General features: G+C 38.7%; 2 long non-coding RNA genes across 2 annotated transcripts; one reads left to right on the top strand and one right to left on the bottom strand.

The window, feature by feature from the left end:
* The first annotated feature begins 1,313 nt into the window (after positions 1-1,313).
* On the top strand, positions 1,314-2,369 carry LOC132404413 (uncharacterized). Its single transcript, XR_009515528.1, has 2 exons — positions 1,314-1,738; positions 2,206-2,369. It is a non-coding gene; the product is annotated as an uncharacterized LOC132404413 (long non-coding RNA).
* A 7,812-nt stretch (positions 2,370-10,181) lies between these two features.
* LOC132404411 (uncharacterized) lies at positions 10,182-17,343 on the bottom strand. Its single transcript, XR_009515527.1, has 3 exons — positions 17,231-17,343; positions 13,745-13,891; positions 10,182-10,439 (listed from the first exon to the last, which is right to left on the bottom strand). It is a non-coding gene; the product is annotated as an uncharacterized LOC132404411 (long non-coding RNA).
* Positions 17,344-17,602: the final 259 nt, after the last annotated feature.

Here is a 17,602-nt window from a genome sequence, read left to right as displayed (position 1 = left end):
GATTTGTCAATTACTATAACAGATTCCTGTCAAACCTGGCTACTGTGCTCCACAGTTGAACTCATTACTACAGGGAAGAAATAGCAATGGACAAAGCAGTGTGAGGTGGCTTTCCAAAAGACAAAGGAAATAGTGATGTCAGACACTGTAGTCACACATTATGATCCACATCATCCATTGAAGCCTGACTGCGATATCTCACTTTATAGAACAGAAGCAGTCACGTCACATGTTATGAGTGATGGAATTGAAGAATTCAGTCTGTAGCCTTTGCATTACATTCCCCTGCTACTGCAGAGAAAATCTACACACAGATTGTCAGAGGCCTTGAGTCTGGTCTGTGTTGTAAAACATCTCAGCTAGCAGCTAGTACTTGTTTGGGAGGGGGGAGTTTTCCCTCATTACTGATCATCAACTACTAGCATCCACTTTCAATCCACAGAAGAATGTTTCACTAACAACAGCAGCAGGAATGATGAGGTGTGTTCTGTTTCTTGGAGGACACAATTACAAGATTGAATTTCAAGAGGACAACTGCTCATGGAAATGCTGATGGAATATCCTGTTTACCACTGGAAAAGGAAATACCTGAAAAATCTACTAAAGAGGGCACTCCTCTTGACATAGTCTTCCAAATGCAAATCAAAAATCTCCCTATTATGACAAAGGTGATGCAAGGAGAAACCAGAAAAGACCCCACACTCTCTCAACTCAAATTACTCTCTCAACAGCAACTCAGAATGGCTGGAATGTGCAGCAGAAATTCAAGTTGCTAGTGCCGGGATGAACTTGCTCTTGACAGGAAGATTGAAAATTGTTTTACCATCCAAGCTGAGAGCAAATGTGTAGTAGGAACTACATACTTCATCTGGGCATAGATTTTAAAAAAAGCTTGGCTTCAAGCTTTGCTTGGAGGCCTGGGTTAGATCAGCAAATCAAGCAGCTAGCCGTGTTCTGTTCATGATGCCAACACATTCAGAAGATGCCAAGAGCAGTGCATCTTCATCCCTGGCAGAGGATGCATGTGGACTTTGCTGGACCATTCCTGGGCACAAATTTCATGGTGGTAGTGGATGCAGCAACCAAGTGGTTAGACGTTGATGTGATGAGAAGCCTCTTCTCCAGGGATGGTGTTCCAGAACACTTAGTCAGTGATAATGGACTGTTGTAGAATAATTTCAATCATTCCTGAAAATGAATGGAATGACATATTATGTCTGCAGCATACCACTGGCTCAGGGGAAAGGTTTGTCCAGAGTCTAAAAAACACTGCAAGCAATGACTGCAGAACACACTACACTGACACTGAATCATTAACTTGCCAACTTGCTCTTTGCACTTTGCACAACCAACATTGTTCTTTCTGGATCATCCCTTGCTTGGATCTACTCAAACCCCATCTCAGTAGCATGCAGGATAAATTGAGGGCTCTTCAAACAAGGAGGTTCGATGTTCCACTCCTGTACAAGGAGTCCTGGTGAGGAACTACAGAGATGATCAAATGTGGGTACTTGGAAAGACTAAGGAGAGAAGTGGGCCACTCTCCTACACAGTGAAGATTGCATATGATGTTATCTGGAGAAGTCACATCAATCAGTTGAGGAGAGCAGTCAATTGTTGGAGAAGAAAGGTGTCCAGAGTTGTCAGAACTACTTCCTACAGTCCCAGAGTCAAATCCTACAACCACCATGGAGGACACTCCAGAACTTGAGATAGTTTCACTGCCACAAGTATATATGTAAGCTGACTAGAGAGTATTATGTTACACATTTGAAGTGAGATGCATTCTGTATTGAGCTGGTTTATAGTTAAGTAGGCAGTAATATTTAATATTTCAGTATTTTTTTAGCAATATTGTAAATATATATAGTTTGATTAAGAATTTTTTGTTTACATAATTCATTATGGGTTGTATGTAAGAAGTACGTGAACGCCATCTGTCTTTGCACCACCACGTCGTATCGGAGCACATCACAAAAAAAACGAAGTTGGCAAGCACCTCAGCCCTTTTGTTTTTCTTTCAATTAGTTTCTGGAGTTACAAAACAATATGGATTAGATTATATTTTCTTTTGAGCATTGTGAAAACTTGTTTTATAATTGAGCTTTGCGATATCCAACTTTAACCATTGCTATGGAATAAAAGCTTTAGCAATATAATAGGAAGAACAATTCAATAATTATATATTCATTGCTTTGTTTTCAGAAAGTAACTGTGAATTGTGTAACTGCTGTTAAAAGAGCGCTCTTCCTGTTACCCACAAAGAAAAATAGGATGCAGGAACAACAGATGACCAGAGCCTACCATTCAGCCCAAACATCCTCTGATAAAAGAAATAGCAAATAAAAATCAGTGCTGGTATTAATGAATTCTCTTCAAATTCTCATTTATTTAAAACCCACTTCTGTTGGTTTGACATTGAGCTATGCGTTTTATGTGTAAAATTATCACCTTGAGTTTATTTGCGTAAAGATCCCTTCCAGAACAAATATTTCTGTTGCCTGCAGAATGCAGTACTCTTGTTTATGGAAGTAACTTCAAGGATCCCCTTTCTCCAGGAAAACATGTCCATTCTATAAACTACTTCTCACAGTATTTATATAAAGACAGAGCGTGAAGTCAACATTAAGCATTTGCAAGTGTTTAATTTATCGGTGTACAAAGGTCAGTATTGCCGAAAGACACTGTGAATAAAATAAATCTTCTTCCACATGCTAAATTTGTGCCCTTGTTGAAATATCTCATTGCCTTAGCTGCAATATCAAACAAGTCTTCTAAGAGAACTCTAAGTCAAACACTTCAATGAAATTACTCTATTAATAATATAAATTTTTCTTCTTAATTTATATAATTTTGTCTGCACAAAACACCATTACTTTCATAAAATAAATGTTGTTTTTCTCAATTTAGGTTTGCAAGTAATATTTCACATCCATCGTCTTGGCTGATCACAATTTCTGCATGATCTGTGACTATTATCCTGCAGTTTCTCAGATAATTGGACAGAGATGCATGAAACTCAACCACAGGAGAACATTGTACAAAAATCTTGATAAAATTATTAAACTTAAAATTAAGGAATATGTAAACAGTGATTAAGAATCATACCATATACAGTATCCTATATCGACACATAAATCACTCCTAACAAATAGGCAGTCAGTCCACTCTCACAGAGCATAGAACATAGTACAGACAGGATAGACCTTTTGCCCAGCAATGTAGTGCGAAACTAATTAAACTAGTAAGTAAATGCCTAACTAATCCCTTTTGTTTACACAATGCCCAAATTCCTCCATTCTTTGCACATTTATTATGAAGAGCCATTCGATCAGCTCTATTGTATTTGCCTCCATTATTACCTCCTGTAGCATATTCCAGGCACCAATTATTCGACATGTAAAAAAAATCTCCCCACAGATCTCCTTTGAACTTTGCTTAAATAAAACTGCTAATGAAAAACATACCAACTGTATACTCTATCTATGCCTGTCATAATCTTATAAATTTCTATCGTCTCCCTTCATCATGTGCAATGTACAGTCTCACTGAACACAATGTCTCACCACATACAATTTGTGCTATCAAACATTGTACAAGTTATTCAATTCCACAATTTATAAAAATACTATCTCACTAGCTACAATGTCTTCCCTCATTAATTGCAATGTCCTATCTCACTAATGTATAAAGACCTTACACACCAAGTATATTCCATGCAATTGTTTTTACACATAAATCTGTGAGAGTGAATTTTATTCCATACCTGCCAGGATACTGCAGTAGAACACCTGAGTTATAGGAGAGGTTAGGCAGGCTGGGACTTCATTTCTTAGAGCATAAGAGATTGAGGACTGACCTTATAATGTGTATAAAATCATGAGGGTCATACACAGTGACCACTTTATTAGTGACCACCTGTACACCTGCTCATTAATACAAACATCTAACCAGCCAATCGTGTGGCAGCAACCTAATGCATAAAAGCCTGCAGACATGTCAAGAGATTCAGTTGTCATTCAGACAACAACATGAGTATGGGGAAGAAATGTGATCTAAGTGACTTTGACCGTGGAATGTATGTTGGTGCCAGACAGGGTGGTTTGAGTGTCTCGGAAACTGCTGATCTCCTGGGATTTTCACACACAACAGTCTATGGAGTTTACAGAAAATGGTGAGAGAAACAAAAAAAAGCCAGTGAGAGGCAGCTCTGTAGGAGAAAGTGAGAGAGGTCAGAGGGTATTGCTCAGACTGGTTCAAGATGACAGGAAGGTGATAGTAACTCAAATAATGATGCCTGGAAACAGTGGTGTGCAGAAGAGCATCTCTGAATGCATTAAACCAGCAGCAGAAGACCATGAACATATACTCAGTAGCCACTTTATTTTGTACAGAAGGAGGAAGAGGTACCTAATAAAATGGCCATTGAGGGTAGATAAGGTGAAATGCATGCAATCATTTCCCCAGAAAACTGGAGATTAAAACTGGAGGTTGCAGACTTAGAGAGAGAGGTGAAAGATTTAAAAGGGACCTGAGAGGCAACTTCTTCATGCAGGGTGGTGCATATGTAGAATAAACTGCCAGAGGACAGGTATAATAACAGAATGCAAAAGGCATTTTGATAAGTACATGAACAGGGGGGATATGGGCCAAATGGGACTAGATTGGTGGGCACTATGGTCAGTATGAATGATTTGGGGGAAACAGCCTGTTCCCAACTTTATTACTCTATGAGTCTATCATCCCAAATTTTGGAGAGTGTTTTGTGTATTGTACAAAGGGTGAAATTCTGTAACCTGAGCAGCGAAAGTGCTGGGAGTAGCTTATAAAGATGGAAGAGCAGATCAATAAATAAGTAAAGGTACAATTCCTTAGAAATGCTGAAAAGCAGGGAGAAGTGTTGCAACCTCATCAAAGGCAATGGAAGTTGTGAAGGACGAGATGTTGAAAGCTGAGGCTAGTGGGGTAAAAAACTGAAGACCAGTGGAATGTATTGTTGTTCTGATCAGACAGAGATGAGAGCAAATGCACAAGAAGTACATGAGGCAGATTAGAGGGCTTTGTCCACAATGAATAAGGAAGCCATTGCTGAGAAGGGAGACAACTCAGGATCTGTGGGTTTAGATTGAATGTTGGTCACTAATCTTTCTCCAAAAGCTGAGACAGAGAAATTCATATGCAGGAGAAAGCAGGGTGGAAATTGGTACCAAATTAATGACAATTTTCAAGTGGAAGTCAATGTATCAAAAAACTGATTATAGAGGAGGCCTGAGTGGGACTTTGTCACACATATCTTACTAAAACACAGATATACTTCAGCCCCATAGACACAACTTTGTTGTGGAGCAACTGAGTAGAGTTGAGGAAAATGTTATTCAATCTGAGCGCAGTCATGGAAATGAGTGTGTTGTTGGAAGGGAACTGGTTGGGCCCCTGTTCAAGATGCAAGGGGCTCTTGTGGAATGGAGGTGTAGAGGGATTTTACGTAGTCACAGTAAGAACGAACCAATTGGAACCAGGAAACTGGAAACTGTTGAAGCAGCGGAACGCATCAAGTGTATCACAAAGAAGGTCAGTAGGGACAATATTAGGGGAGAGAGAATGGAATCAAGATAAAAAGAATAGGGATTGAAATTTGTTTATTATTGATACATGTAACAGGGTACAATGAGAACTTACAGATCATTTCAAAACGTAAGTGCAAAGGGAACAGCAGTAACAGAATGCAGAATATAATGATACACATACAAAGAAAGAACAGTGCAGCCAGTCAATAAGGTGTAAGAGTCATGACAAGTTAGGCAGTGAGATCAGGAGTTCATCGTTATCTTACAAAAGGTTTCTTCAAGCCTTTTATAGCAGGATTGCAGCTGTCTTTAAGCTTGGTGGTGCATGTCTTCAAGCTTTTGTAACTTTGCCCAAAAGAAAGGGGATGGAAGAGAAAGTGTATGGGGTGTTTTTTTTATTATTATATTGGTTTCTTTCCCAAGGCACTGGAAACCATAAATAGAGTCCATGGAGTGGAAGATTGTTTCACATCTGCTCTAGCTGATGGCTTTGATGACAATATTGGGGCTGGTTCTTACTGAGTGCAGTGCTGTAAATGCAGAAGACGTAGTCAGAGTGAGGAATAAATAAACTGAGGTGGTAAATATATTGTTAGCATTTACCAATGAATAGGAAGAGTAAGGAGTCAGATAGAGGGGTCAAGGTGAATTGTCAATACCAGAGACTAGAGAAAGATTCACCATGTGGGGTGAAGTACCCCAGCTATGAATATTTTGGTATAATTTACTTATCTGAATCAAAGATGAAGACAAAACCCCAGAAGTGGAATCAGCACTTTACTCACATCATATGACCAGTCTTAAACTAGTCACCAAAGATAATTTTCCTAAAGAAACCCATTTCACGTTCATCTGTGACTGAATCAGTGGGATTCATGCTGCTCCAAGGTGTCAAACACCCTGGTTCACTCCCAACCTCAGATGCTGTCGATGTGGAGTTTCCCATTTCTCCCTGTAAATACGTGGGTTTCTTCTGGATGTTCAAGTTTTCTCCCACATCCCAAGATGTGCGTCTGATAGATTTTTTGGCTATTGTAAATGTCCATAGAATCTGGGTTTGATATGATGTGAATAGAATAAAACAAAAGGGGGTTAGTGAGGGGCTACTGTAAATAGGTGGTTGCTGGTCAGCATGGGCTAGGTGGGCTGAAAGGCCTGTTTTATTGATGTACCATTCTCTGACTTTCACCCTAATACTACTGGCTTCTGTGTAATTTAAATGCTTCATTCAGAAGCATGTAGTACAAGAGTCAAAGAGTCAATTCTTCTTATTAAATATGTCAGGTGAATGATTTTTGCAGGTGGAAGAAATTACATTTTAAATGACAGCCACATTTACATAAACCAGTCAGTGTAGATCCATTTTCAGATTTATGCAGATTCCAGCACAAATACAGAATGCAAAAGCAGCTTCCCCATTCCGGCCTCACACTTGCAGAGCACATTTTGGCCAGCGCTTAAATCTTAAGACCAGTAACACCAAAAGCATGTTATGAGCATTAATTTCAGGATAAGTACATGTTACTTGAATCCCTCAAAGTGAAATCCTGCACACCACATTACACCTGCTTGAACGGTTGCAGCTAGAAAGGAGATTAAGTACCTTTGTCTTCCCACACTATCTTGCCCAGTCTTATGCCAATTCTGAATGTTTGTAAGAGAGGTCCCTCTGCAGGGTTCTCTGTCAACGGAAGTGTTACTTGCTCTGAAATACTTTTTAACTGGCCACAGCTCAAGTCAGGCAGCTGTTGCATGACCTCCATTTTTCAAATTTATTTTTATTTTCAATAATTAAATCCCATCATTGTTGTTAAGGTTGCTCAAGTCTCAGCAGTGGAAGCTACATTGTTAATCCTTCATAGCAGATGTTTATAGCTGCCTTTTCTCTTCTAGAAGTCAGTCTCAAGTGAAATATGACTTTGCTTGATTCCAGATCTACGCTGAATGCATTGTGTCTGTTTAATATTTCCATCACATTTTGCCCAGATTGCCAATGTTGAAAGTTGAACAGAAGCCATTAAATAATTTTGTGAAGTTAACTTGAAACAAAATTCTTTAGGCTCTCATGTTAGTTATCAGCATGCTATTTTTAAGTCACATTTTCTAGAACTATGATACTCTGAAATTTTAATTATTGAAATTATATGTTCTTAATTACATAAAAATAATTCAATGAAGAGTATTCAATATCTGTCTTGCCTGAAGCTAAGTTCGCTAAATAAAAGCACAGCACAGTCAACATGTGTTCTGTGCATGTGCTTCCATACAAACCTGATTATTCTTGATTGATTCATTCAGCTTCCCTTGAAGTATATCCACATGAGCCTCAAGTCCATAAGTAAGTAAGTAAATAAATTTTACATCAGAAATATGATGAGAATTTATTGGAGCTCTAGGCAAACTCAAAATTGGGAGACCACCCATAAACCATTCAAAAACAGGAATAGTATTGGCATGCTGTAAAATGTTTTACTTAGTGAATCACTAAATAAAGCACAGCCCTCCAAGTCTAAATTTACTGATCAGCTTTGCCACACAGAATGGAACAAACATGCTGCCTATGAATATATTTTGAAATTCATGAGTTTTATTTAATTACACATTTTATTACATCCTAGCAAACTGCTAGAAGAAAAATACAAGCCTCTCCGATAGTTTCAGTATGACTTTGGGAAAGCTGAACTTATATATAGTCTCCATTTGAGACTACCAGTATTCTTCAGCCTATACTAAGCATGATTCTAGGAATATTACTGGTGACTCCTTCATTTAAAATAATGCAGTCAGATTATTTCCCAACAGCATTTTAAAATGGCTCTGGAACCATCAAACATGCATTGACCTTCTTATACTATAGATTGCTTTTTCATATGCCCTTTGCTTCCATCATGTCATTGTGAAATCAAAATGAGAAAAAGTACAAACATTATAAAGCCTCATTAGAATGTGGGCTTTGTGTTTTAACTGATCAGTTTCTTCTGAGTTTTGACAGTGGAAAACAATACCAAAGCCAATTTGTTGCATCCGTTCTGATTCAGAGTCAAGATATTTAGTTGTCTCTGATGTATCTTTCACCTCCGTTCATTTTTTATTCTTGCCATCATCTATAATGTATATAATCTGTAAATGACAGGGTCACAAGAAGTTTAAAGATGATGTACAGCTCAGTATTGTTGACTGGGAACTAATGTGCATTGAAAGATGGAGATATTTTATCTAACTTGTACAAAGAATCTGAAATGTATGAGTTTATTGGGCCCATTTAGTTCCACCTCATTTGTACTGAACTGAATAAGTTCAGCAGCACGTTTCCAAACATCAGTTATATTAAAAAACCCGTGTTCAAACAATATTCCAAACCATTTGCTCAACACCTCCTCAGGAGCTGGGTGATATGAGGACACCTAACAACTGATCAAATACAGCAAGGACTGTGACCACTCGGTATCTCTGGTGTAAGGCATCAGCTTTCCCTGATTCATTTGCAAACTGGTGTGAGTCAAATCAATATGATAATTCAAATTTAAAAGAAAATTTACTATCCAGGTATGTATATATCACCATATATCACCCTGAGATTCATTTTCTTGCGGGGATTCACTGCAGATACTAAGGAACCCAATAGAATCAATGAAAGACTGCGCACAAAGACAGACAAACAGCCAATGTGCAAAAGCAGACAAGCAGTGCAAATGCAAAAAAAGGTAAGGAATAAATAAATAAATGATATTGAGAACATGAGTTGTGGACAGCTTGAAGGATCTGAGAACCAACGATGAATGAGTTTTTCACACCATTTACAAAATCCTGGGATTGATCACCCTGGGAAGACGGCAACCAATTGCAGTGATTGAAAGCTGGATTCAGGGTATGGTCTCTTTACTGCAGCTGCTAACAGGGCATTTTAAAGTACTGAAGAATTGTTGGTGCTGTTGTTCCTTTTCATGCCTTATGGCACATCAGGCAGCACTTCTGCCGTTTCCTTAGCATTTGGTTGTTTTTTATGAAGCTGAGTTGCTAACTTGATTTTCAGCCCAGTGCGGATGGAAAGCTTGTCAGGAGCCAAGCCAGATTCAAACTCGGGACCTTTCACCTCAGAGTCCAGTGCTGATACCACCAGGTGGCTACTGACGAATAGTCTCAAAACTGTGCATTAAGCCAATTCTAATTGTTGTGTTTTTTTGTGAAAAAAGCAGTTTCCAGATTAGATGCCTTGTTGCTCGTTTGGAATTGCTGACAGGTCTTCTAGAGCTTCCTAAGTTGCATGTAGTTTCAAAGTAAGGCTGTTGTACAACCTGTGTAACTGCTCCATCTTGTGTACAACACCTTTTAGCTGTCAAGGATACCTGACATTACAGAAAATCTGCTTCCAGCATTATGTGGACACAGAACAGAAAACAGTCAGCCTCCTGATATTAGCAGAAAAATTAAACAGCGTTTGACTGGCTACTGTTAATACTATAACTCCAATCCTATCACCTGCAGTGCAATTTAGAAATGTCCAGATCCAATTAGCTGATCAACACCTCTACCCAGTAACGCACCATCACTACTTTATCATTTATTGTCAGAGTCCCCTTATGTACAGACACTCCTGTGCCTAGCATCACTTTATGGAAATACAGTGCAGTCAATAAGCTATGATATGTATTTATTCTGAATTTATCATGTTTTTATTATTGCATTCTTTATCTTATTGTGATTTTTGTGCTGCATCAGATCTGGAGTAACAATTATTTCATTCTCCTTTACACTTGTGTACTGGAAGTAACATTAAATAATATTGAATCCTGAATCTTAAATCTTATGAAGCAGACTGATGCAAGCTGGACCTGCATGATATTGCACTCTTCTTAGATGAAGAACTATTACCTGCAAAAACCAAAAAACAGTTAATCATCCACAAAGCACTTTTAGAAAGAGAATGCCACAATGCTCACACACAATAAAAAAAATGCTGTGCTGTGAAGTCCTTTGTGATATAATAGCTACACCTATAAATCTTATAAATCACATATTATCCATATTTTAAGACAGTGTTCTTTCATTTAAGGAAGAGTAGGATTTCTTATAACATCACAGGGTGCAGAAAAATTGATACATGCTTATGTTTCTAGCTGAATAGAGTACTGTAATGTAGTCTTTTCAGCACCTTCTATGAAATATATTTGTTAATAGGCTGCAGCTTAGTCAAAATGCAGCAGCAAGACTCTTCACCAAAACATGAACATTTCACCAGTTATGGCTGCCTATGTCCTTTAGCGTCAATCTTAAAATTCTCTTAATTGTATATAAGTCCCTGAATAATATAGTTCCTCTGTAGATTTTGGAGAGCCTATTCCCTTACATCCCTAGTTGTAACCTTAGACCTGCGAATACTGGTTTGCTTTGTGTTTCCGAAGCCAAGCACATAAGAGCCAGTAGATTGGCCTTTCGCTCTTATGCAACTAAAATCTGGAATACTCTACCAACTGAGATATGCTGGGCTAGTTTCAAAACTCTTGTAAAAACCTACTTTTTAATTTGGCCTTTGCTTAATAGGATTACTTAATGCCTGTTGATGTTGATTACATTTGTATAATTCAGTATTTCAATTACATTGTATTCTACATAATGTTTGTCTTTACTTATGATTTGTAATCTTCTCTCTCATATTTTTATGACTATTTTGTCTTAACTTTTTGATCTATGCAAAGCACTCTGAGCCTGCATCTTAATGTATTATAGGTACTATACAAATACTAATTATTATTAAGTTAGTATTACTTTTTTCAGATGAGTCACCACAAATGAGATCTTCAGATACATATAGAATCTATATCACATCAAGAGTTAGACCTTCTTCTCTGAGTGAGAGAAGTAATATCCAGTCAGTTGAAGGCACAAAGTGAGAGAAAGATGGGTGTCCAGGCATCTTTGTGCATCTCAGCATACAGCAATGTACAAATAATAACATTCACATAAATACTATACTAAGTAGCAACATATCTAAATATAGATTTTAATATTACTGCAACTTCCACATATGTAGATGACTGAAAATTAAAAACAGATTCCAGTCAATATCTATCCAGTGCTAAGTTGTTTCCTGTGTCAAGCCAGCATAAAGGAATCAAAGATATCCGGATCATAAATAAGCAGAAGCCTTCGGGAATTCTAGACTCTGGTGGTCAGTGTGTGACTAGGTAACAAGCAGGAACTGAACATGAGTATGGAGGGAAGCAGTTCTTTTTGACAATACATTGCAGTCAGTTACTGATCTTTGTCAGGCTCGTATATTTTTTAATCTTTTTAGAATTGTTCCTGCCTATTTCAGTCTTAAAAATAGCATTCTTCCATTTGAGTATTTCCTTCATTTTTGAGAGCTTCTCCAAAGAAAGATGGCAGCTGTTCTCATATCTAATGATGACAGGAAAGTTGTGCAGAAGAATTTTTAAAGTGGAAAACCCATTGCACTGACGCAGTTCCACTCTCTCAACCTTGGAAGCTGGGTCCAGTGGGACGAACAGTTGTCACAACTGGGGACTTCCTTGTTTGCAGTATATGACCATGACTCTTTCTGTGTCTCGTCATGCCTTTTGCTCTGCATGGAGAATTGCAGAATCACCCTCCTGGTGGTTGGATCTCACTCACCCAGACAGCCAGAGCTGACTTTGCAAGCTAAAACAGGCACGTACTTATCTCACTGGGGTATGAGTGCTGCCGACTACCCTCACCTGATTAATCTACCTGTTGAAGCAGTGTTTGGGAGTGTGGCTACTATCGCATGTGAACAGCTACTTGGAGGCACAGGTAAGAGGTGGGGATCAAAGCTGAGTGAGTGGCCCCAGACTGGACACAATAAGCCCCTTCACTGGAGATAGTACCCCTCCTTGGACGCCCCGTAGAAAGATGCTGGCATTCCAAATTGCAGAGCATGGTCTGCTGAGCCACCAACAGTCTTGATACAATGTGCACCTTATTTCTGGGAAGCTAAAGACAGGGTAAATTGAAAAGGATAAATGAGAGTATATTTAGAAGAATAGATTATAGGGAAATAAGAGGGGAATAGGACTAGGCAGATTGTTCTGAATTGAGCTAGCATAGACTTAATGGGCCGAATAATCTTCATCTATGTCATGGTAAGTATGTAAATAAAGATTAAGGTCTTGGCTAATGAGAATAGAGCAGAAGACAAATAGGCTTCACTGTTTTATCTTCACTTTGGGTTTTAACTACATGCAAAGAAAGAGGGGAGAAATTATTCAGAGTCCTAATTTAACCTGCTTCAGGTCAGGAAGGAAAGACTTAACATACACGATGCATCTGGATATCACTGGTAATACTGAAAGGAAGGAACAGGAACTTTGAAAGTTTAGGGAAGTTTTTGCCAGGGCAAAGATCTATTTGTCATGCAGTGTGAAGGGGGCTCAGGGACTGTATTTGAAACTGGCATTTGGCTGCACAGTTGCACATGAGAAAGCCAACACATTTTGTTGTTTGTCTGTCAATGGCCACAGCATAGTTAAATTTACTCTTTTAGTTCTTCACCAGCTAAGACAATAGTTCTCTGAAGACTGCACCTAAGAGGTAAGAAGAAGGTTCACTTTAAATATTCAGACCACCATTACAAATTTTGTGCTTTCCCCATTAGCACCTCTGCACCCTGAGCTACCATTGTGTGCCACAGTCAGTGTCTAACCTTATTGTACTCTTGCTCCCTATCTAAAAGAATGCTCCATGTTCCTCCACTGATACCAAGGGGCATACACTGAGATCCAATTCCAGAAATGAATGCACTTTCTAGATCAACAACACCTAGCATTCATTTAACATCCTTTAGATAAAATCTTCCCATATTGTTTTGAACTAGGCAATCATACAACTGACTTGCCACTATCACATTACTGACTTACTTTATGTATCTTATTGCCAGATAGTATGAGAACCAAATTCATTCCTTGCATAACCACATTTTGTATGGGATATCCTGTATCCTTTGGAATGTAACATGTCATCTGTAGTTTCTTATCCTGAATTGACTTCATGAAAACCAAAAATAATTAATATAGAAATAACTTTGGCTGCTGCATTCTAACTGGAGAATGACTAAATATAGAACAGCTGAGAAGTAGGCCTGACATTGGAAAAACAAGAGTGAACAGTGCTGTTGTCTTCCTGTTTAAGATCCGACTCACCTGCACCATACACTCTCTCATGTTATAAATGTGCTCCTGCACCATGCACATTGGAATGATTGTCATACTTTTTCAATGACTTCTCTGCCAGATTTTCATAAACAGTGGCCTTGCACACGGGAAGACTGGGATTCAGATCAAGCAGGGCTGGAGAATAACCATATAACAATTACAGCATGGAAACAGTCCATCTCGGCCCTTCTAGTCTGTGCCGAAAGTACGTGTCCCAATAAATAACATGTCCCAATAGGCAAGGGTTCAGGGAGGATGATCAGTGAAGGGGTGATTAAAGATGCAAGCCTGTTTAAAGAGGGAATGAGGAAGAAAGGAAGGTAAGGGGAAAAGAAAGCCTAGCACTTAGAAGCGAAAAAGAAGAATCAACAAAAAAGAAGAATTTTAAAAAGTCAATAAAAGGAGGATGAGGTTAGTCCATAAAGAGCTGAGGGTTTGTAGGTGGTGAGTTGGGAGTAGGACAGAAGAATGGTGCACAAATGAGGAAGGGGAGAGATGCAGAGGAAAGTCAGTGTGGAAAGGAGTGATGAGTAGGAGAAAAAAAGGCTGAAGTGTCTGAAAGCAATTTATTGCAGATGCTGAAAATCTGAAATAAAAATAGGTCATGTTGAAAGTATCTAACATTTCATACAGCATCCATTGAAACAGAAAAGGTGTTCGTAATTACCCAGGTGAGGATGCTTGAAAATTTGCATGGGATTAATTTTTAATACACTTAAAGAGGGGTTTGCTGAACTAGGATAAATTCACTGCCCTGCTCAGTGGACATCGGTTAGGGGTTAAAACAAGGCTCTAAAGATGGTTAGTGGGCTGCAGATTGATATTGGTAGGGAGTATAATAACTTTAGTTACAATAATAGGAAGCGTGCCTGACTCATGTACCCTAAACCGAGAGTGCAATAATCTTTATTTCTTCTGCTCCTCTAGACTCCCTTGCTGGCGAATTTTGATAAGCCACCAATATGGATGCCTAATAGCAAACAAGCACACGAATTACACAAGTTAACAGAAGTAAAGGACAACTTGCATCAAGACCATTAAGGTAACAAAAATTTGTCCTTATAGAATTCATTAATTGCTATCCAGAAACTCACTCCCATGGAATTTATGTGAAAAATAAATTAATAAGCATCTTCTTTTCACTCGTGTTTATTCATATATTTACAGATGACATAGCTTTGTGTTATGGAAAATCACCATTCAGACTATTTTCTTGGAAAGCAAAGCCCTTGTTACATGGGGATTATCTGTATACAAGTTTTAAGCATTTATCAACACAGAACATAACACATACTAATATCTGAGCTGAAGCAGATTATTCAATCTCAGAAAAGGTTCAGGCAATTATTGTGCCCACTTACAAATTATAGTCTGATTTGTACAATTTTAAGTCTATCACCTTCATTTGGCGTAAAATGTAAGGAATAAAATGGGCTGGAGCTGCCAGATGATCATTAGCATGAGGAAAGGGTTCAGCTGCAACCTCACTAGCAGGAGCCAAGTGTTTGTCAGGAGGCTTCTGACAAACCCATGTAGAGGAGGCTTGACCCAGAAGTAGAGCAGCAGTGATGACTTAGCAGTGAACAATAACTTTAATAATTGACCCAAAGTAACAAGCCACGAGGGGCCTCAAAACAAAGGACAACAGAAACTAAACACAATAGGCAACAAGGTAAACCTTAACCAGGTAAAGTGAAAGCTAGGAGTAACTGGTTGAGGCTGGCTGGGTCGATGAGTGAACAAAGATTGTAGATGAGAACTAGGTTAAATAGGCTGCAAGTGATGCATCTGGAACAAGCGGAGGTGAATCCTATTAACTGGGTGAAGACTAGGAGGAGCCTACATGTGCAGGCTGGGAGCAGGCCTAACAGTCTTCCATGTCACTGAACTGAAAGAGCTTACCCACACTACCCACAGGGCAGAAGATACAAAAGCTCAAGGATAGCCCTATCCCACTGCTGTAGGACTATTGAATGGTCCCCAAATGGATTGTTGACCTTGCAACCTAGCTTGCGATAGCTTTGCACTTTTGTGTATACCTCCTCAGTAACTGTAACACTTTATTCTGTAGACTCTACTATGCATCGACGTGATGAAATTATGCAAAACAAAGTTATGCACTGTACCTCAGTACATGTGATAATATTAAACCCATATATTTACCAGCATATGCTTCAGCATTGGGAAGTCATGATGGCTGTACACTGAACATGAACATGTCTATTTCACATTTAACATGTAGATCAAAGGGTTGAATGCTTGACCACCACTCTAGATATCAACAGCCACTTTGGATGTCTGAAATCCTTGATTATCACCATCTATCCATCTGAGAGAACATCTAGATAGACCTGGTCATCTCATTTTGAGCTCTCTAGTGTTGCACTGGAAATAGTGGAAGGAAAATCATGTTTGAACAAGGCCAGCTGAGGGCAATGTTGACATTCTGAATCAAATCAGCATGTGTTCTTATGATCAGTGTGAGAGGTGTGTTCTGGTATGCAAACTTTTAAGAAGCAAGAATGGAACAAGAATCTTGTTTCATCCAGGCCTTCTCTAAACTGTGCAAACCCAGCTCAGCTGCACCATTAATCACAGGCGATATGGTGCAAACAAATATAGTGAGTCCCACTTTATTTCAGGAAGATCTTGAATCTGTGTGCAGCATACTAAGAACTGTTGTCTGACACAAACTCCCTTGGTAATCCATAGCTATAGGGAGATACGTACCTCAGAAGAGTCACAATCCTGTCAGTGGCCATTAGCACTTCCAGCCATTTCAAGCGGATGTCAGACACAACCAGAAAATATTCTCCTTGATGTTAATCATGAATAACGCTTTTACACTTAAACACATTCTTTGTAAGTAATCTATGTTTCCACACTGTGTGAATGAAATCTTCAGGAAATTGAGTGACACTTGGTTCTGCCACATGGTAGTTGTTTGGAAAAACTGTTTCTGGGAGCTCTCTGTTCGCTAATGAAAGGGAGAAGTCCACTTCATGTTTTGGCATTTGTGTTGCTGTCTGGACTATGTTGACTCTTTGCCACACAATATAGGTTGGGTCAGAAGAGCACTTTAACTCCTTTGAGTCATTAGAAGCAATTTCCAAATCCAACAAAATATCAGAGTTTGATTTAAAACTCTTGAAACAACAGCCGCATATGGTCAGTTTCCCCCTCAGAGACCACAGAAAGAGTTATATCAACAGGCATGATCCTGAATGCACCAAAGTCACAGGAGCCTGCCAGACACGACAGTGTAATGATGGTGTCAGCAAGAGCTTCTCCTTCCTCTTGGTACTGATACTGACTCTGAAATGTTTTTCAGTGAGAATTGACTCAGAGTTGAAACGCGTTGATAATGTTTCTGTGAGCATTGTGTAAGACAAACCTGCTAATTATGTTGATGCAATCAACCTTGGAGAAGTTCCAAAATCTGGTAAGACCCAAAATAGCAAGAAATACATTTACCTTTTTTCTCATTTGTGATATAATTTCTCTGGTCAAAATACTTGAAATAAGCATCAAAATCTTCTTTTTATCCGTCCTATTGTAGTACCTGACCAAGTATAGGTACTTTATTTCTCTGCAGTTCTTTTTTTAATTATCAATGTTTGATCATAATAAAAAGTCTTACTGGTTAAACATTACAGACAATGCACAGGAAGGTTACAATATCCAATTCAAGTCCAATGTCTCCTTTGTAACCACAGTGTCTTTAGTTATAATTAGAATCTGAGTCTCAGTCATGGTCTGTGTTAATCTGGGTGCAGACACCCTTATTCCTTCTTCTCCTCCAGATTCCCTCCATTGGTAATCACTGGTAAGCCAGACAGATGTCAA

This window comes from Hypanus sabinus, chromosome 14, assembly GCF_030144855.1.
Source record: "Hypanus sabinus isolate sHypSab1 chromosome 14, sHypSab1.hap1, whole genome shotgun sequence".
NCBI lineage: Eukaryota > Metazoa > Chordata > Chondrichthyes > Myliobatiformes > Dasyatidae > Hypanus > Hypanus sabinus.
This window is presented reverse-complemented; position numbering and strand designations above follow the sequence as displayed.